Below are 22,534 nucleotides of genomic sequence, written 5' to 3' on the forward strand. Positions count from 1 at the left end.
AGGATATTTCTTGGCACTATCAATAAAGGTATTTGAGGAGGGGTCTTTTGAAACTTTGAATGAGCTTCAGCTCATGTGTGTGCCCAAATACACATCCGTGATTCTCAATGGGGGGCAATTTTACTGCCCACCTCCCGGGTGGGGGGACATTCGGCGGAGTCTGAAGGTAATTTTGTTTGTTACAACTGAGGCATGACACTGGCATCTGGTGGGTAGATGCCAGGGATGTTGCTGTATATCCTGCAATGCACAGAACAGACTCTAATAAATAATTATCCTGTCCAAAATGCCAATGGCGCCAACACTGAGAAACCCTGATACACATTAAGCCCAGGTATAGCGTTAGAAAGAATGTTGAAGAACCTCTCATCCAACTCTGTCGCACTATAAGTAACACAAGAGATGCACAGACAGCTCAGCAGAATTAGCAAATAGGCTATCCATCCTCCTAATGGGACACTAAAACCCGTTTTATATGTGGAGGACAGCAAGCTACTGCGGTTCTCCACCAATCTATTAGAATAGGTAAACAGAGATGAGAACGACAAATCTTAAGATCATTGGTTCTATGCATGGATGTTAGATTCAGGTAGCAGGGGACAGTATTGCCATTTTTACACATGGGAAAAATTACAAATCATGTATTCATTTAAAAATTTAGTATCCCAGAACTTAAATTTTAAAAAAAGAAAAATAAATAAAATTTAGTCAACAAATATTTATAACAGGCTCTTCATTGTGCTGAGGTAAGTAATACAATGACCAGTACAGGTGACGCTTTCCCTCAAAAGCTTGCAGTCTGCTGGATGGGACGGACAATAGGAATTTCATCACAACGTAATCAAGTCTGAGATAGGAGAGCCTATAAGAGCATTGACGAGGGGCATCCAAATTGCAGCCAGGGAAAGGAATTTCAGAGGGCAATATCTGAGCTAAGCTCTGAAGGGAAAGAAGAAGTTAGAAATTTTAAAGTTGAGCCCCAGACCACACACTCAGCCTGCTAGGCGTGGCCGGTGTGTTAAAAACTTAGCTACATGGTCTAAGCCTGAATTAAGCCATATTTTCACTGGCTGTCGGTTTTTCCTGGGCTGGGGCATTACATTTCTGATCAGTACAGTTAACAACTGACATAAGACTACTTCCAGATTTTTACACATCTAGGTAGGTACATTTTATATCAGGATTCTCAACTCTAAACTCAAGAGCTAAGGAAGGTGTGTGTGCAGAAAGTCAGCCAGCCTTACTCAGCTCTCTGGGCTCCCTTCCCATGAAACATCAAGTCCTCCAGGCCAAGGCTGGGCTGGGGCGATCTGAGAGGCAGCTTCTTTCCCAAGGCATGACATTCACAGGCTGGCCTCCCAGGCTGCTCTCAACATCTTTTCCTCCTGCAATTCAACACTCCTTCCCTTTGCTGCATCAAACAAAAGGCATTTGGGAGCAACTGAGGGAGCAGATAAATAATGAGAACCCAGATGTCAAACCTGAAGCAAGTTCAGTCTGAAGAGTGGATGGTTCTCTCCCCAGAGCCCACAGGTAACACTTTTGCATCCATTCCTATCTCCAGGGCTTCGTAACCTCCTCTTCACTCCCACACCCTGCCCTTGCCAGCTCCACTCTACCTGCAGGTCTTAAAGCTGTGGATAGACTTGTGTCTCATACCAAGTTTGAATAAACCAAATGAATTCAAGCTTCAATTTCTCTACGCCTATAAAGGGAAGCAGCATGTGATTTGGCTCTTTCTTACAGTTGACAGAGATGTATGGATGGGGGGAGAATGTGTTTTTATTTTTATTTATTTATTTAAAAGTTTTTATTAAAGTTCACCTCTTACCCACAGGCCTCAGGCTCCCTATAGAGAAATAAACTTCACAATTCAATCAGCTGGTTTCCAAGGTGCCAAATTAAAATAGATGAAGAGGTAAGAAGGAAAAATTGAGCAATGTTAAGCTAAGACTTCTTCCCTCCCAAGTGCATTGTGCCTGCTATTATATTGCACACATGAAACTGACTCCCAACATAATTAGGCCAGAGCTACCAGGCAAAAAAATCCTCAAATTATTCAGAACCCCAGAGCTAATCTTCTGCAGTCTCTCAAGTAACTGAGAAAAGAGTCAACTTTTAAACGTAAATTTGTTATCATCATCAACATTGTCCAAGCAATTCCCAACATTCTACCTGCCCAAAAATTTAAACTCATGAGCTGAGTTGAGACCCAAATGCAGGAATACTTCTCTCCAGCCAGCCAAAATCTTTTCTTCCACTGCAACCTAGAGTTTATTCCAACAATCTTTAGGGACTGCTGGCTCTGTCAGACAGGGGTGGAGAGTCCACCAGGGCCACAGCAAACAATACCTCCTTTAGGGTCCATTGTCTTAGTGGCATCATGTATGGATAATATTCATTTTCTCTCTGTGGTCATGTACTTGGAAAAGCCACCACACTCTCTGTCTTACCCCAAAGATCCAGAACATGACTTTATTGCTTTCCAGATCATAAATGAGCCATGGGTGCTTCAGAAATAGTAGTTCACGGAAAAAGAAAAGAAAGAAAGAAAAAAAGAAAAAAGAAAGAGCCATGGTACAGAAGAGCATTTTTCATTGAACTCAGAGGGGAAAGAAAAAACCACCTTTCACAGCAAACTGACAGAAGAGCAGAAGATCAAACACCGCATGTTCTCACTCATAGGCGGGTGTTGAACAATGAGAACACATGGACACAGGGAGGGGAGCATCACACACTGGGGTCAGTTGGGGGGAAATAGTGGAGGGACGGTGGGGCGTGGGGAGCTGGGGAGAGACAGCAAGGGGAGAAATGCCAGATGTAGGTGATGGGGAGGAAGGCAGCAAATCACACTGCCACGTGTGTACCTAGGCAACAATTTTGCATGTTCTTCACATGTACCCCAAAACCTAAAATGCAATAAAATAAATAAATGGGAAAAAAAATAAAAACACCACCCTTCAAAAGAGGTGCTTACTGGATTTCAGCAGTGCTGCCAAAACTTCAGTGGCTGCCCTGGAGAAAGAGAAAGGAAAGTAGCAGTCAACGTCCAATGGTCTTTTTATCATCCCTTGGACCCCACAACAGACCCATGACTAACCCGGTAGCAGGCAATCTATTGATTGCCCCGCTGACCATTAAAGAGGCATAAATGCAGAAACGACACTGAGCGAAGTGTCCGTCTTGCAGATGGCGTCTCTGAGGTCCCCTCTTTCTCTCCCTGCTTGCCTCCCACCTTCCACCAACTTCCTTGCACAGAGTAGCTCATTTTTCTATTATTCATACCAGGCAGAGCTCTTGTCGGTGTCTTGATTTGTTTCTGGAAACATGCGGGGACTCTAGAGAATGGTCCGGGAGGGAGTGGGGCTTGGGGGCTTAGAGAATACAGCCGCACAGTGCAAACTTCTTGAAACACTCATACCCCTGGGGATGCAGTGGAAAATGCATTCACACATTGGAAAGAGAGGCTGTTTCCTTAGGGCGGAAAATAGTTATGTCGGGATTTTTTCTTCCAAATTCATCGCTTTCCTCCATGGAGGAATTTCACAGTCTTTGCAACAAAAGGACGCATCTGAGAATGAAAAATACTTTTTGACCCACAACTTAGTGATCTTTCGATCTGTTTCCTGCTTCTGAGGTCACACAAAAACCTACCTACAGGGCAGAGGAAAACTTCACTGGCATTGAGGGCAATGTGGTATAATTCTACGGAGGAGAGTTGTATTTGCTTTTTTTAAAAAATAGAAGATTCTATATGGCCCTAGTAACTTATCCTTGAGGCCTGCTAAGCAGTGATCTGTTTCCACCACCTCTCTCAGGATTGGAGGAACCGTCCAAAGAGGTTGGATCGCACTTCCCAGACTACACAGACATGTCAGCAGAGCTGGGACCCCAAACTGAAGAATCTCACTGCACACCTCTGCTTCTTCCCTCTCTGTTGTTCTCCAGGATCTCTCTCTCTCTCTCACTGGCCCTATCCTGGCCTCTGCCTGGTCAATGAAAGTTCACTTTGCAATATATTAGCTAATACTGAACCACAGAGCCAGCAGTAAAAAGGAAAATAAATGAATAAATATAAAATACAATAGAAAAGCAGTCCTTGTGACAGCATTGCTCCCCATAGCCTACAAAGCAGCTCTGCAAGAGCAAAGGCCTGAAATTCACAGGCCCCTATGCAAACCTACAGCTGGGGTGACATCCCAGCTCTGGGAGACCAAAATGACCATAGGGCAGTGATAGAGGGCAAGGCTAGCTTTCATGGATGCACTGCCTCCTTTATCCTTCAGAGGGTTTTCCTCTTATCAACTTTCAGCTTCTTCGATCCCCCTGTTCCATAATCCCACAGAGTTTTTGGCAACAGTGGATTTAAGAAGGAACACATGGAAGGCATTTCTGGAAATTCAAGGCAGTGTGAAAAGTCTAGGTGCCGCGGTACATGCGGCAAAAAGAAAATCGGTGTTTTTGGAAGAGCGAAGCAGCCAGATTAATTTCCTGGAAATGAATTAGTAGAGAAGAAGGAAACCATGGAAACGGGCAAAGGGTGAGGATGTTCCAAGCAAGGCGCCCAACCCAATCCTAGCGCACAGGCCAGGTCTCCAAGGACAGCGACTGCACTTCTCATTTCCATTGTACTTTTGTTTTGAGAAATTCACAAGCGAAGTAATGATCCATTAGATAATAGTTTTATGAGACAGACGAGTGGTGGGGAGGGACAGGTGGCAAACAGACCAGTTAGGAGAATAAGCCATAATAGGGTCTCAAACCCAAAAAGTGGCATGAGGGAAGAAGGGATGAGTTAAAGGCACATTTCCATCTTGCTACTCAAAGTCTGAGTCTTGGATCACCAGCCTCACATTTTCTGAAAGCCAAAAAGAAAGGCACAATCTCAGACCACCTCCCTCACCTACTGAATCAGAATCTTTATTCTAACAGGTAATTCGGATGCATGAGCAAGTTTTAGGATAACTGGTTTAAGAGACAGTATCAGTAGGCCTTACTCTTTCCATGTGGAGAGGGTCATTGAAGGTGACTCCCAGATCACAACTCTCTAGAAAGCACCAAATAACATGCTAATCTAAATAAATATGAATCCAAACAGTGACATTGTATAGCAGGAAATGCATGGTAAGTGTCACATTTGTCAAAAAAATTGAGGCCAGAAAATAACTAGAAGAGATTTATTTCTTCCTAGGGCGAAAGTGGGAGATCAAATGTTTAGCGCAGCAAAGGGCACATTTAGGGCAATGATGGGGATAAGATTTGAGGCCAAATTCTAATATTCTAAAGACTTCACATTCAATTCTGTAGGTAATGAGAAGCCATTTGGGTTTTTTAATCAAGGTGATGTGGTGTCAAATGGAAAACTGAGAGAGAGGTTGTGAGCAAAAAATTAACAAGAGCTAAGGAAAGGTGAGCTGTGGAGGGTGAAGGAAAATGAAGAGTCAGTGATGGCCTGAAATATCTAGGCTAGGACGATGGGGGAATAAGAGAGCCATTAACAGACTAAGGAGAGAAGTTGCAGTGTTTAGGCCACAAAATGATTTTGATTTTGATGCTGAGTTTAAGATGAAGGGGACAGCAGAAGCCTACATGAAGCTGTTTGGAATGCTGCCGGAAGCATCACATAGAATTCAGGGGTGCCACTGGAGTTGGGAATATACATTTATGAATCACTTAATATAGAATTCAGGGGTGCCACCGGAGTTGGGAATATACATTTATGAATCACTTCATATAGAATTCAGGGGTGCCACCGGAGCTGGGAATATACATTTATGAATCACTTCATATAGAATTCAGGGGTGCCACCGGAGTTGGGAATATACATTTACGAATCACTTCATATAGAATTCAGGGGTGCCACTGGAGCTGGGAATATACATTTATGAATCACTACAGCAGCAATGATGTTCATAGCCAGGCAAGCAGGTGATATCTGTGAGGAAATTCAATCAAGGGCAGAACAGAGGGCTGCCCCAGGAAAGCACCAACACTAAAGGGTAGGAAGCTCCTACAGGAGTCAGAAGAGGTGCATCTGAGGAAACAGGAGGAGACCTGAGGATTCGTTTGGGAACTGTGTGTCACTAGACTGTATAGGCACACTGTTTTCTCAGGCTGCAAACTGTGACCGAATAGCGCATTGTAAAGTCAATTTTACAGGTACTGACTCTATTTTTTAATGAAATAGAAGGAATAAAATGAAACTCATATATCAGAGTCATTTCATGTAGTAAAGGTTAGCAGTGTCTGAGAAATTTTCATTTCAATGCACAAAATTACATATGTGTACCTACTGGGAATGCGATGTAAGGGCTTTCCTTAAAAAAAAGTTTGTAAAGATGTAGTGTCCACATAAGAATAAACATCCAAAATCAACGAGTGAGCAAACTGAAAGCACTTGATTTCCCACAGGCGGTGCCCAGGATCCAGGCATGGTGTCAGTCATGTGCGTGTCACCACCAGGCTCTTTTTTTTGTTGTTGTTGTTGTTTATTCAGTGGATACATGTCTGCAGTGCTGGTCTACTCTGAGCAATGCTTCTCTGCCACTTACCTGCTCCCACAGCCAAGTACGAAGAAAGAAGGAAAACTATCAGAGCCAAGGCATCGACTCTGTTAACCAACCACTAAACCTACAAAAAGCAGAAGTTTAAGCTGCTAAAGCTTAAACAAATAAGAAGGCATTCAGTTACCTCCACTCCAAGAAGCCAAGGCCACTGTATTGAGTGCTCTGGAGCCCCCCAGCTAGTGCCTTCTGAGTGCAAGACTGCCTCCTGCTGAATGTGTGCATCTGACACGCGCGGTTCTGGGAGCTGCACTGATTTTACGGAGCAGGACTTCTGTCTCTCTTTTTTTTCTTTTTTCAAGACGGCGTTTTGCTCTTGCCTCCCAGGCTGGAGTGCCGTGGCATGATCTCAGCTCACTGCAACCTCTGCCTCTTGCGCTCAAGAGATTCTCCTGAATAAACATCCCAAGCAGCTGGGATTACAGGCATGCGCCACCAAAGCTGGCTAATTTTTGTATTGTTAGTAGAGATGGGGTTTCACTATGTTGGCCAGGCTGGTCTCGAACTCCTGACCTCAAGTGATCCGCCTGCCTCAGCCTCCCAAAGTGCTAGGATTACAGGCATGAACCATGAGCCACCCCGCTGCCCCCACACTCCGCTGGCCTGAAGAGGACTTCTCAGGAGGTCACTGTCTTCTTAGAGTTTAAACATGCCATCATCCCCCAGTGTTTGAGCTTCCCTGTGGGGAGTCCAAAACAGATGGAAAATAGAAGTTCCAAAATGTCCTCCATCTGAGTGTTCCTGTGTTTACATCAGTGAAAGAATCACTTCAGAAATTTTACAGAACATCTTGCTCCAAGAGAGTTATAACAACAGCCACAGGCAAACGGCCCCATCCTATCTATTTTCACACTGTAGGATAGTTAACTGAGTTCAGCTAAGATTCTAGAGGTCACAGATCACTTCCACTCTCCTATTCAGAAAAAGCTAAGCTTAACTATTGGCAAATTTGAAAATATCCTCTTGTTAAGATTTTTAGCAGAAAGCCACAGAATCTCAACAGTTTGTCTTCAAGCTGAAGTCAATTTTAAGAGCCATTACAAAAGAGTCTTGAATATTTATCACCCCCATTTAGGGGGCCCCTATAAATGCCAACCAGAAAGCTAAATGTCCCATATACATCATTTTACACCACAGTTGATCTTCACGGGAATGCTAGAGGGTGAGATTATTGGTCTTGTTTTACAAACAGTAATAATGAAGTTCACAAAGGGTGAATAATCTTCCCAAGTTTCAGCAGCTAGGAAGAGGCAGCACTGAGCTACATGTCTACCTCCGTGTGACTTTAAATCTAGTGTTCCTAATGTCTTCTGTCTACTTTTAACATAATTCTAGAGAGAATCTAAAATATCTCTCAGTGCAATTTTTTATCTTTCAAATAAGGATTGTGGAGATCAAGAGGTGAGATGCTTTGTGCAAGGTCAGAGGATTAATACATCACAGAGCCAATGAAGAAAACAGCTTGTCCAGCTTCACTCAGGAATGGACATGGTACAGTTTGGCTGCAGCCTGAGTGGGTGTAGATGTTCAGGGGTGGACATGGAGACAAAGACAAAGAACTCAAGGAGAAGCAAGTCACAGGCGTCTTTGAGGGACAGGACTGAGTAGCTAAATTAGGAAGTAGAAGGCTTGGGTTTGAAGCTTGGAGCAGCCACTTTTCTGCTTCCGGGTTCCAGGTTTACTTGATCTCTCTGAATCTCATCGGTTCCTCATCTATAAAGTGGATATATAAGATCTAACTGATGGGATGGTGTGAAGAGTGAGATAAAGTAAAAATTTAAATTAAAAAGTTAAAAGCTTACTACAGCCCCTGAAATGTAATATTATTAGGTTGGTGCAAACGTAATTTTTGCCATTAAAAGTAATGGCAAAAAACACAATTACAATTGCACCAACTTATTGACTTGAATGTCACTGTTAGATCATGGAGGGTGGAATGGGTACCAAGTGAGGAAGTAAGCTTATCCCTGCATGTGTGTTTGCAGGAAGTGAGCCTACAGGACTGTCATTCACCAGTCAGGAGAGGTCACTGGAGAAAAAATGTGCTCCTCTCCCTGGGTGCATGGAGAAAACACAGGACCAAACTATCTCTTGGAAGTCAAATGCTCTGTGGCTCAGATGACCTAGATATAGCAAGGGCCACCAATATTAGTTAGCAATTGCAGTGTAATGTTACCACAAGCGTAGCGGCTTAAAACACTCTTCATGTATTATCTTGCAGTTTATGTGGGGCAGGAATCCCATAGCTCAGGTGGATGCTCTGCTTCGGGTCTGACAAGACTGCAATCAGGGCATCAGCCAGGGCTGAGTCTTCATCTTGAGGCTCAACTGGAAAAGGATGTTTCCCAGTTCAAACAGGGCCTTGGCAAAATACCTTTCCTTGCAGTACCAGGGCTGAGGACACTGCCTGCTTGCTGCCAGACAGCATGACCGCTCTGAGTTTCTAGAGGCTACCTGGAGTCTTTTCTCAAGCCAGGCCACCAACTTTTCTTTGAACTGGGCGTTTCCCCAGCATTACTGCTTACTTCATCAACAAGGAGAGTTTCTATCGAGAGTATGTATGCAATGACCTCTTATAACACAATTATGTAACATAATCACAGGGGTGACCAGGGATGGTGTGTCCTTACCTTGCCATATTCTGTGGCTTAGAAACAAGTTGCAGCTCTTTCCCACCCTCAAAGGCAGGAAACAACATAAACGTATAAACAGCAGCAGGTAAGAAAAATGGGGGGGGGGCTACCTGAGAGTCTGTCCCCCACCCAAAGCTGCTTGCAATCTTTAGCATTCAGATAGATACTGGAATCGTAACGTTCACCTCACCAACACATGACCCTCCCCAAGTTTCCCCTTTTCAAAGAGTGGAACTACTATCTTCCCAGAAGCGGAGCATGTTGTACCCTTAACACTACCCGTCCTTACCACCGAAATCTAATCATTCCCTCAAACACCACATGGTAACTTCTAGAGTGCTCTTAAGTTGTCTGCTCCTTTTGATCTCTGCTATCGTCACCCCAGCCTAAGCACGTCAGGGTCTGGTACTTCAATGAGAAATGTAATTTCTAGAGCTATTGGCCCTTGGTTGGAATATATATTTTAACTTCCTAGGTTATTTCTTAGGTATATTAGAAAATACAATTAAGCAACAAGAAATGAAATAAGTTAAAATCACTCAAATATCTCTCACCCAACTACTGCTATAGCCCCCAAACGAATCCATTCATATCCATTATACATCTCCTTCAAGCTGTTCTCCAGTCTGCAACTAGAGTGGTCTTCTCAGTCAGAGGCGCTAATCAGAGCACCCTCACATAGCTACCCCACATCCACTGTTGCTCTTGATAAAAATCCAAATCTGAAACACGGACCAGGAGGCCCTACCCAACCTGGCAGCTGCAGTCCTCTCCAGCTTTGTCCCACATCCCTTTCTTTTCCTTTCTCTACCTCTGCCACCTTGGCCTTTTTCCAAGACCGAGAACATGTTCCCATCACTTGTCCTTTGGCCTTGCTAATGCTGCAGGCTAAAATGCTCTGGGTCCTTCCCCCCTTCTTTACCTGTAGCTCATACTTCATCCTTCGCATCCTAACTTAGGTGTCATTTCCTCCAGAAAGACTCCCTTGACCGCTAGTCCTCTGCTAGGTGCATTCATCCTTTTTTCCTCTTTTCTCATTACACAATTTAGTTTGTAATTATTCGCTCAGTTGAGTGATTGTTTTATTAATGTCTGTTTCTTCTTCCACTCTACAAGCTCCAAAAAATAGGAAACACATTTTGTTTCATAGTATTCTACCCCTACCACTTAGTCTTATTTGAACAAAGATCACCATCAAATGTTTGCTAAATCTTCTTGAAAAGCTAGGCACTGGTCTAAGAGCTTTAGTTATATTATTCCTTTATTCAACAAATATTTACTGAGCACCTGCTATGTGTCAGGACAAATTGATAAACCAAAGACTCTTACACTCAAAGCGCTTACGTTTCAGAAGATTAAAGAGAACAAACAGCTAAGAGACAATAGCATTTTTGAAAAATACACTAAATTAGTATTCTTAGTTGTGATCAATGCTATGGGGAAAAAAGAAAAAGCAATAACAGGGTAAAGAGGTCAGCTGTACAGGGATGGGTTACAAGTTTTAAAAGGTTGGCTGGAGTAGACTTCATTGATAAAGCAACATAAACCAAAATGTGAAGAGGAAGTGGTTGTCACGCAATTATCAGGAGAAGCTTCTGCTGAGCTGAGGGGATAGCCAGTGCAGACGCTGTAAGCTAACAGTAGTCCTGGCCTGTTCAAGGAACAGTGAGATGGGCAGGGCTGCTAGAGCTAAGGATGAGAGGAGAGGAGAACTCAGATGAGGTAAGTACTATAAGGGCTTTGGTTTCACTCTAAGTGGAGGATTCACTACTGGATTCTAAGCAATGATTTAGCATGTTTTAAGGAAGCCTTCTCTGACAACTCAACTTTAAAAAAAAGGAAAAAGGACTCTAGGAAGACAAGAGGAGAAGCCAGAGACCAGTCGAGAGTTATATAGAACAAACTAAACACAGCAGCAAGTCAAAAAGATTACACACAAGGAGGAAGCGGGATTTAGTCCAGGAATGCAGGGTTGGTTTGACATCTGAAACTCAATCAATGTAATAACCCACTGTAAGAATAGAGGATTTGAAAATATGTGATAATCTCAAAGCACATAGGAAAAGAATTTAATAAAATTCATCACATTTTTCTTATAAAATTATTCAATAAGCTGGAATCAAAGGAAACTTCCTCAACCTGATGAAGGGGTCTACAGAAAATCCACAGTTAATATGATACTTAATGAAGAAAGATTCAATGCTTTTGCCCTCAGATAAGACCAAGGAAAGCCACCTCTGCTTAACATTATACTGGAGATTATAGCCAGGGCACTTAGGCATAAATGAATAAATAAATAAATGACATGTAGGTTGGAAAAGAAGGAGCAAAACTATATTTGCAGATGGCATAATCTTGGGTATAAATAAGAAAAATCTTAAAGTCACTAAAAACTATTAAAACTAATAAACAAGTTTTGCAAGGTGGCCATGATAACAGATCAATATACAAAAATCAATTGTATCTCTATACATTAGCAATGAAATTTCAGAAAGTATTTTTTTTAATCCCACTAATCTTAGCAGCAAAAAGAATACAATTTCTGGTAATCAATTTAACGAAAGGCATCCTTTTATACTGAGAACTAGAGAACAGTTGAAAAAATATTCTTAAAGATCTAAATAAATAGAAATGACACAATATCATCTTTCACCTAACTATTGCAATAGCCCCAGAACTGACACATCCATATCCATTCTAGGACCCCTTCAAACTGTTCTTCATGGTACAACTGGAATGATCTCAAGAAACTCGTGGATGTATTTCAGATTTAGGATGGGATTTCTTGACAGATTGCTATGAGAGAATACTAGCTCAGTTACTTCTCATAACAATCACCATTTTACAGATGAAGAGACTCAGAAAGGTAACTTAACCTGCCTGAAGTGGCCATGTTAGAAAGCAGCAGAGCTGGAACTTGGCTGGGCATCGGTCTCACCTCCATGTCGGGCACTTAATGCCTGCTGTCCAGCACCACATTGAACACTGGCACTTGCGAGCTTCCTTAGGGAGATACCAGAAAGAAGGAAGAAGGTGGCCTAGAACTGGACCCTAGAACCTCGCTAGAGTTGGCAGTGGGACAAGAGGTTGTTGCAGTAGGAAAAGAAAGTGAAAACTCAAAGGAGTTAGCCAAATAACAGGTGGATAAAGCAGGAGGAACTTTACAAGAGATTGAACATGTTGCCTAGAATACTGTCTGGTACAACCCCGGCCTCCTGCCTGGATTGAGAGGGACTAGCAGGATAGATAAAATCTCACGCATACACACACAGATACACACACACACACACACACACACACACACACACACACACAGAGCCAGGTGACAAGGAAATTGGTAACACATGGATCTTGCTAATCACCATTTTCAAGGGAGAGAGGATAAATAGAAACAGAAACTGAGATGGCTCCTGCATGGTGAAAGGAAAGAAAAAGCATAAACAAATGGTGCAGAAACTCAACCAGCTCCTGTGCCCAGGATGAAACTTGTCCATTTTTCTTGGGGAAAAAAGAACCTCCTCTCCTACAACCCTATCCAGATGCTGTCAAAGACAGATGCAGGAATTCTCATCAATCATGGGAAATTTTTATAAGAGAAAATGAAACCCAGATCTCAGACTGGTTTGGCTACAAACACTCAGCAGGGAGTGTGACAGAGGGTGACTACTGCCTGAGATGGAACCAGGGGCAGAGCACTGCAGTCGGGGCTAGCCTGGCTTGTCATAAGCAGAGACTCTGCAGAGGGGAAATGGTTTTGAAGTACTTCCAATTTCACAAGCAACAGCACCAAGACAAGGGCTCAGGCAAAAGCTTTTGAGAATTCCCAGCACCAGGAAGGAAAAAGCCAGTGTCTGAGGGGAAAGCCCTCACAGCCGAGTTTCTTTCTACATAGAGATGTGACTCTCAAGTTAGCACTTAAGACAAGCACTAGCCTTAAAATAATTTAACTTCCTTAAACAATTCAAAAAGTACATCATACATGAATGTGCAAATGTAATCCTATACTGTCATATGTATATAAAGAGGTATGAGTAAAGAATATAATTAAGCATATATATGCAAAATAGAATTCTATAGAATATTTGCTATTTGACTATAATAGAATATTTACTATACCACACATTTATTTGAATTCTTATAAGTCAAATGCACATACGGTATAATCCACTCTAGAAATACCTGGCAGCACAAAAGAAAAGATGTGATATCCTATCTTAATGCACAGCACAGAGCAGGCATCCAGCAAACAGTTTCTGATTCAGTAGATGAATAAAGGTGTATCTGATTTTGCTCCAGATAAGGAGCACGGTGAAGACAAACCTGACTGTTAGCTGGCCTGTTTGATTGAGATGTAACACAACCATATGCAGTGCCAAGGCTTAGCACCTTCCAGCATGAACGCAACAAGCATTTCAAAATGTTGCCATTCACACAAAGACCAATATTGTGCAATCCATCCCACTTACATGAGCTACCCACAAAAGGCCAAGGCATAGAGACAGAAAGTAAATTAGTGGTTACCAGGAGCTGATGGGAAGGGGAGTGGGAAGTGATTGCTTAGTACAGATGGAATTTGGGGCGTAACAACATTAGTACAGATGGAATTTGGGGGGTAACAACAAAAGTTTTGACAGCAGATAGTGGAGACAGTTCTACAATATTGTGAGTGTAATTAATGCCTGAATTGTATACTTTAAAGGGTTTAAATGGCAAATGTTAGGTTATGTATCTTTTATAATAAAAAAGTAACAAAAAGTGTTGTTCTTGTGTCTGATGACTAACTAGTCAGCCCTCTTTTTAAAAAGTTAACGGGCCGGGCGCGGTGGCTCACGCCTGTAATCCCAGCATTTTGGGAGGCCGAGGCGGATGGATCACGAGGTCAAGAGATCGAGACCATCCTGGTCAACATGGTGAAACCCCGTCTCTACTAAAAATACAAAAATTAGCTGGGTGTGGTGGCGCATGCCTGTAATCCCAGCTACTTGGAAGGCTGAGGCAGGAGAATTGCCTAAACCCAGGAGGCGGAGGTCACGGTGAGCCGAGATCGCACCACTGCACTCCAGCCTGGGTAGCAAGAGTGAAACTCTGTCTCAAAAAAAAAAAAAAAAAGGTTAAGGAGGGGTAGAGTTGGCAAAGGCCTACAAAGTGTCCCTCACTTGGCAGGATATAGAATAGCAACAGAAAAGTTCACCAGCAATCCCTGAGACCAGAGATTCTCAAACCTGAGCATGCATTGTGCATCGGAATCCTTGGAAGGACTTGTTAAAAGACAGTTTTGAGCTTCACCCCCAAAGTTCCTGATACAGGAGGTCTAGGGTAGGACCTGAGAAACTGCACTTCCAACAACCTCCCAGGTGTTGCTAATGCCACTGTCTAGGAATCACACTTGTGAAACACTGACTTAGGCAGTGGGTACTCAGTAGATGTGGCCAAGGGACTTTCTCAGTAAGAAGTGAGGGGTGAACTCCTAAGCTATTTTTATTTCAGGTCAATTGCTCAAGATCTTCCATGATGCCTCCCAGTAGTTCCATGATTTGTGGAACTCCAAGAAAATATTTCATAAACATTCTTCTTACTTAGCTAAAACTAAGGACTATCACCTATATAAAGAGATCTTTAAATTTTGAGGGACTCTAGGGTCTGCAGTTCCAGACAGCAAGAGCAGTTATTCATTTCTGTCCATATCAAAGCCTTGCAGTAATTTGGTGCTCACTCCTTGATTGATAGGATTTATGATTCCCAGCATCTTTGGAGTGTTTAGAAATTAAGATCTTCATTAAAACTCAGATGATATGGGAAGACTTCAAAAGAACTGTCGGCCAGGCACAGTGGCTCATGCTTGTAATCCCAGCATTTTGGGAGGCTGAGGCAGGTGGATCACCTGAGGTCAGGAGTTCGAGGCCAGCCTGGCCATCCCATTGAAAACCCATCTCTACTAAAAATACAAAAATTAATTGGGCATGGTGACAGGCCACCGTAATTCCAGCTACTTGGGAGGCTGAGGCAGGAGAATCGCTTGAATCTGGAAGGCAGAGGTTGCAGTGAGCCAAGATCACTCCATTGCACTCCAGCCTGGGTAACAGAATGAGACTTTGTCTCAAAAAAAAAAAAAAGAAAAAAGAAAAAACTGTCAATTCCACTTATTTAAAGGATGAGATTTAGTACCAATAAAGTTCAACATTGGCCATAATCTATCAGAGAACTCCTGGCAAAATGAACTACCTGAAATTCTCATCCACACACCATGCTCTTGAATTTCTTCACGAGGTTGAACAGGAATGTCTCTCATTCTTTAGAAAGCCTTTTCCCCTTTGGTCCTTTCCCAGCTAGCAAACTTCTCCTCCCCTCTCTACTCACCTTATATTATCCAGCTCAAATTCCACCTCCCCGCTTCCTGAGTTTCAGACTCCATAAAGTTCTTCCTTCTCTGAGTTCTCATCACACTTTCTAATTTTCTTTGTGACATTTTTTACGATAACATCAAAATTGTTTATTTCTATATCTGACTTCACATTAGTCTGGAAGCTCTTTGAGGAAAGCAAACATAATCTTTAAAGTCTGAGCACTTACCACAGCACCTGCTACACAGTAATTTTTAAATACATGTTTGGTAAGTAAATAAACTAATCATTGAATAGATTGCAGCGGTTGTCTACTAAACTTAAATATACCTCAATGTTAACTACGCACTACTTCTAGAAACCGCATAGAATAAGTATTGCAAAGACGTGCCCTTTTTTAAAGAGAAAAAAGAAAAAGTTCTAGGAGGCAATTCTTAAAACTCAACAACAAGGAAACACGCAGACTTATTTTTAAAATGAACTAAAGACCCTAACAGACACCTTATCAAGAAAACATAGAGATGTCAAGGCAGGTGGAAAGACGCTTCACACCATATGTCATCAGGGAAATGCAAATTAAAACCACAGTGAAATACCAACACATACCTATTACAATGACCTTAATCCAGATCACCGACAATACCAATCAACAGTGAAGATGGAGCAACAGGAACTCTCCTTCATTCTGGGGAACTTTGAAAGACAGTCTGACAGTTTCTTACAAAGCTAAACAAACTTTTATTATGCAATCCAGCGATTGTGCTCCTTCGTATTTACCTAAATGAGTTAAAAACTCATGTCCACACAAAAGTCTGCACATGAATGTTTATAACAGCTTTATTCATAATTGCCAGTACTTGGAAGCAACTGTAAATAAATAAATTTCTTCAGTAGGTAAATAAATAACTTTGCTACATCCAGACAATGGAATGTTACTCACAACTAAAAGGAAATGAGCTATTAAGCCATTAAAAGACACAGAGAACCCTTCAATGCATATTACTAAGTGAATACAGCCAATCTGAAAGAGCTACCTATGTATGATTCCAACTAGATGACATTTTGGAAAGGCAAATCTATGAAAAGATCAGTGGTTGCCTGGGGTTAAAGGAAGGAAAGGGTGAGATTACCCCCAACATAATAAAATGTTCTGCCCTATTGGACAGTGGATTGTTGAAGCACAGAGGATTTTTAGAGCAGTGAAATTACTCTGTATCATACTATAATGGTAGATTCATGTCATTATAAATTTGTCCAAACCCAGAGAATGTACAACACCAGAAGTCAGCTCTCGTATAAACTATGGCCTTTGGGTGATAATGAAGTGCCAACGTAGATTCAGAAATTGTAGGTCAGGCACAGTGACTCACACCTGTAGTCCCAGTGTTTTGGGAGGCTAAGGCAGGTGGATCGCCTGAGGTCAGGAGTTCGAGACCAGCCTGGCCAACATGGCGAAACATCGTCTCTACTAAAAATATAAAAATTAGCTGGGCATAGGGGGGCATGCCTGTAGTCCCAGCTACTCAGGAACTTGAGGCAGGAGAATTGCTTGAACACCAAGAGGTGAATGTTGCAGTCAGCCAAGACTGCACCACTGCACTCCAGCCTGGGTGATAGAGCAAGACTCTGTCTCAAAAAAACAAAACGAAGGAAAGAAGGAAAGAGAGAGAGGAAGGAAGATATGGAAAGAAGGAAGACAGGGAGGGAAGAAATTGTAACCAATGGACCACTCTAGTGGGGGACATTGATAATGGGGGGAGGCTCTGCTTGTGCAGGGTGGGGGGTATACGGGAAATCTCAGTATCTTCTGCTCAATATTGCTGCAATCTTAAAATTGCTCTCAAAATAATATTGAGTAAAAACAAAAGAATACCAGGGGTGAGTTGGAATGGTGTGAGGAAGGGTAGGGGGAAATGAAGGTACTGAGTTGTCAGGAGAATATAGTGCTAGGTCGTTTTCCTGGCTCCAATGAGTATTGGGGCACAGAAAGCATAGAATGAGGATTCCTCTAAGTGGCTCAGTAAGCTGAGAGCTCTTCCCAGTGAGGCTTTCAGCTCCACGGGTACGGTCCACCTGCTTTTTTCTGCCTCCCTATAAAGATCTTGGCTACTGTCCCAGACTCCTCATCCACCATAAGTCTCATCCTTCACTCATTATCTTTATCTAGGAGTGTCATGGAAAGTCTAATGTCTTGCCAAGAGCGCAACATACAGAAATTTTTCTTTAATTTTCAGTTTAGTTGCTTTTTCCTTTTGAATTATTGAATCATCACATGTATTGGATCGTAATCAGTTCTTTGCATGAATGAATGAATGAATGAATGATCTGAGAGACAGGGGCTTCTTATTCAAAGTAAAATAATCACATAAATTCATTTCCCTTTCTCCCAAAACCCCATTAAATTCAGAATGGAAATACAAAAATGAGCAACTCCACAACAATGGAGGTAATGGCAAGGAGAAGTCATCAGTCAAACAAACACCTCAACAAATTTGTGGAAGAAAAGACACAGAGGAAGTCTATTGACAGATTAAACAAAGTAAAGGTAGCCATAGTCCAAAAATAGTTGTGGTCGGGTAGCAAAGATGGTGAAGTCCAAGTAGGAGTCAATCTGTCAGTGAGAAACTCAGAAAATCTGTGAGTTAAAATTCTATCCAAATATCCACCCCTCACCTGAAACACTACAGTTTCTTATGCTTGAGCAATATGCAGATACTGTGTATTTATAAGGACAATTTTTAGACAAACAATATTTAGATTGCCAGTTTCAGAAACCATGACCTAAAAAACTAGCCTTATAAAAATATTTTCAGCTATAAGTTATCAATGAAAAGTTTTCTAAGCATTTTCGGTAGGGCAGCACAGTTGTGACTGTCTTTAAAACATAAGCATAACATGACATCTTAAAATTGCTATCAAGCTGTCAGACTCTTGAGAATGTGTTGATCTTACATTGGCAAAAACGAATCTGTACCATGAAGCATTTCCTGATCTTCTAGCTGGATGTGAGCTCCCTACTTTTGGTTTCCCCTCAGCAACTCAGTGACTTTTACGGTAATTATCATCATCATCATCATCACTATCATTATTTTTTTTTTTTATTTTCAGAGACAGGTCTCTTTCTGTCACATAGGCTGGAGTGCAGTGGTGTGATCACAGCTCACTGCAACCATGAACTCCTGGTCTCATGCAATCCTTCAGCCTCCGTCTCTCAAGTAGGTGCAATTACAGGCATGAGCCACTGCACCTGCCCTTATGGTGATTATTAAATAGTAATTTGCGTAACTGCCTCAGCCTCCCTATGCAATCTTAAACCCCTCCGAAACAGGGATGCGCCCTGATAACTCTTTCAACACTTAGCACCAGGGATTTCCTGCAATAAGCCCCTACAGTTCTTATCTGAATCAAAATTTTTCACAAGTTTTAGGTGGGTGGGTGGAGGACAATTTTTCTAGCATGGTGGGCCAGCTCTTTCATGGATTCTCAGAAATATTTTAGGAAATAAAAATATTGAAACTTTGCTTTTTTCAGGATTATAAAATGTTACCCCCAACGTAATGAAAGGTTCTGCCCCGTTTGACAGAGTATTGTTAGTCAGTGGAATCTCTTGAGTATTTGCAGTGTGGCAGGTGCAATGTCAAGGACCTTATTCACTCATTCCAATTGTTTCTACAACAAATCCGAGGCTGACTCATTTTACTATGAAGAAATTGAGGCTGAAGAAGATTAACTTTTTGAGTGCAGGTCTTCTGATTTCAAGTACTATTTCTATAGCACAAGAATGTTCTTACAAATAATTAAGAAAGAAAAAAAATAGCCAAAAGGAAGAAGTGAGGAAATAGGGTCATATAACAGAGCCCCGTCCTCCTGTGTCTAACACAGGGTTTACCTGTTTTTGTTTCTGTTTTTCAGAGTCTCACTCTGTCGCCCAGGCTGGAGGGCAATGGTGCAATCTCGGCTCACTGCAACTTCCACCTCCCGTTCAAGCTAGTCTCCTGCATCCGCCTCCTGAGTAGCTGGGATTACAGGCCCCTGCCACCATGCCTGGCTACGTTTTGTATTTTTAGTAGAGATGGGGTTTCACCATGTTGGCCAGGCTGGTCTCAAACTCTTGACTTCAGGTGATCTGCCTCGGCCTCCCAAAAGGCTGGGATGACAGGATTACAGGAGTGCACCACCACGCCTGGCCACTCTGGGTTTACTTGTTGTAGGACTTTCTTAATTGGTTAACTGATGGAATCAAATTGACCTTCTTTGTCTCCCAGCGCCGACCCCTACATGTGCCCAAATCTATCTGTCCTTGTGTGAGTTGCCTATAAAAACCCTTTAAAGAGAAGGAATTTCTAACCCATTTAAATCCATGCAGCCTACTGAAGCAGCTGACAGGACAGATTCAAAAGTTACTGAAGCTCCACATAAATGATTTTTGTCAATGAAAAGGATGCCCTAGATTCCCAAGGGGTCCTCAGAATTGGGCACATTACTCTCTCATGCTGCACTACTCCGTTGCACTTCCCTCTCCCTCCAGCCACCAGGTTTCACGCCATGGTGGGGTAGAGGTATACGCTAGCTGCCATCACCCATTCTCCAGACTAAGCTTTCTCAGTGAAAACATCACAGATTATATGTTGAGAGGGAAAGGATCTGTCAACCCAATGAGTCACAGTGTTTTGTGATAACATCATCTCTGTGGGCTGAAAGGCATTTTCTTTTTTTTTTTCCCCCATTTATTTATTTTATTGCATTTTCGGTTTGGGGGTACATGTGAAGAACATGCAAGATTGTTGCATAGGTACACACGTGGCAGTGTGATTTGCTGCCTTCCTCCCCATCACCTACATCTGGCATCTCTCCCCTTGCTATCTCTCCCCAGCTCCCCACCCCCCACCGTGCCTCCCCTATTTCCCCCCAACTGATTGCAGTGTGTAGTGCTCCCCTCCCCGTGTCCATGTGTTCTCATTGTTCAATACCCGCCTATGAGTCATGAGACCAACAAACATATGAAAAAATGCTCTTCATCACTGGTCATCAGAGAAATGCAAATCAAAACTACATTGAGATACCATCTCACGCCAGTTAGAATGGCGATCATTAAAAAATCTGGAGACAACAGATGCTGGAGAGGATGTGGAGAAATAGGAACACTTTTGCACTGTTGGTGGGAGTGTAAATTAGTTCAACCATTGTGGAAGACAGTGTGGCGATTCCTCAAGGACCTAGAAATAGAAATTCTATTTGACCCAGCAATCCCATTACTGGGTATATATCCAAAGGATTATAAATCGTTCTACTATAAGGACACGTGCACACGAATGTTCATTGCAGCACTGTTTACAATAGCAAAGACCTGGAACCAACCCAAATGCCCATCGACGATAGACTGGACAGGGAAAATGTGGCACATATACACCATGGAATATTATGCAGCCATCAAAAACGATGAGTTTGTGTCCTTTGTAGGGACATGGATGAACCTGGAAACCACCATTCTCAGCAAACTGACAGAAAGGCATTTTCTATTCAAGATAGCTCCTACTCTGCTTTCAAATGTCTCTGATATGGCTTCAAGACACTGTTTGTGCTTTTTAGTTATATCTAGATTAAAAGACAAGAATGATGATAGTCAAATGACATCTTTAATAAACATCCCACCCAAGGTTGCCTTCCTAAATATGAAGACACAAGAAACTTCTTTTTCTACTTAAGGATACAGAGATGAATAAGATTTGAAAAACATCATACTATCCTACGTAGAACTTCCCATTACCATTCCTGGGTCTTGACTGATCTATAGATAAGTCCAGAGTCGTTCTAAGACACTGGTAGCCTGGACTGTTCCTACACATTATTAAAATTATATTAACCAAGAAAAGTATAATAGACATGACTATTTATCATATCTAATTAAATATATTTATGCATGTTATATCGCTAAATATGCACTTTAATAAACGTATGGTTATGAGTATTAGTATAATTGTACTAATTATACCATTACTATATCCCTTGCACTTTTACTATATGAAAACATTTAGATAGGAGTTTGGATAAGAAGACCATTTCATTTTCCAATTTAAAAAATTCATGACTCCTGGCCAGGCATGGTGGCTAGTGCCTGTAATCCCAACACTTTGAAAGGCCAAGATGGGCGGACCACCTGAGGTCGGGAGTTCGAGACCAGCCTGGCCAATTTGGTGACACCTCACCTCCACTAAAAATGCAACAATTAGCCAGGCGTGGTGATGGCACCTATAATCCCAGTTACTCGGGAGGCTGAGGCAAGAGAATCACTTGAGCCTGGGAGGCAGAAGCTGCAACATGCTGAGATCGCACCATTGCACTCCAGTCTGAGTGACGAAGGCAAGATTCCATCTCAAGAAAAGTAAAATAAAAGTTCCTGATTTCTTAAGACAACACTGTGATGGGAGAGAAAAAAAAAAGGTGGCTATTACTGTAGAATAGGATATAATGCAACTAAAAAGTGCTATAAAATAAACACCTTTAAACAATAAAGCATAGGAAATATCTCAGCTTCCAGTATCTGAAATATGTGATAATTTGTAAGTCAGTCTTGTACTGAAAAATGCCATGTATGACATAAATGAGGTGCCAAAGATTAAGTGGACTTGGGAAAGATCTTTTTTCTTATAATTTGTTGTTATTAGGAAAGGAAGCTCATTTAAAAAATTTTGAGTCTCTGATCCATCAATTTAATGATGCTGGTTCTTTTTCTTTATGTATATGTACTGTCACCTAAAATAAACCCAAGCCTAAAGGAGGCTTTAAACATGAAGAAATGAAAAATTAAATTGTTTTAATTTAAAAAAATTAAATTGACAAATCTTCCAAAATATAGCATCTGGACCTTCAAACAACTGAATCAACAATTAACAGTGTTTGTATGGGAATTGGATTTACAGAATAATCTTTCTGTTGGAAATCAATTCAATCCCCAATGATAAACACAACAATATCCTGGCTGTTGCCAACAGGACAG

The sequence above is a fragment of the Cebus imitator genome, unplaced genomic scaffold (genome assembly GCF_001604975.1).
Source record: "Cebus imitator isolate Cc_AM_T3 unplaced genomic scaffold, Cebus_imitator-1.0 Scaffold416, whole genome shotgun sequence".
Classification (NCBI taxonomy): Eukaryota; Metazoa; Chordata; class Mammalia; order Primates; family Cebidae; genus Cebus; species Cebus imitator.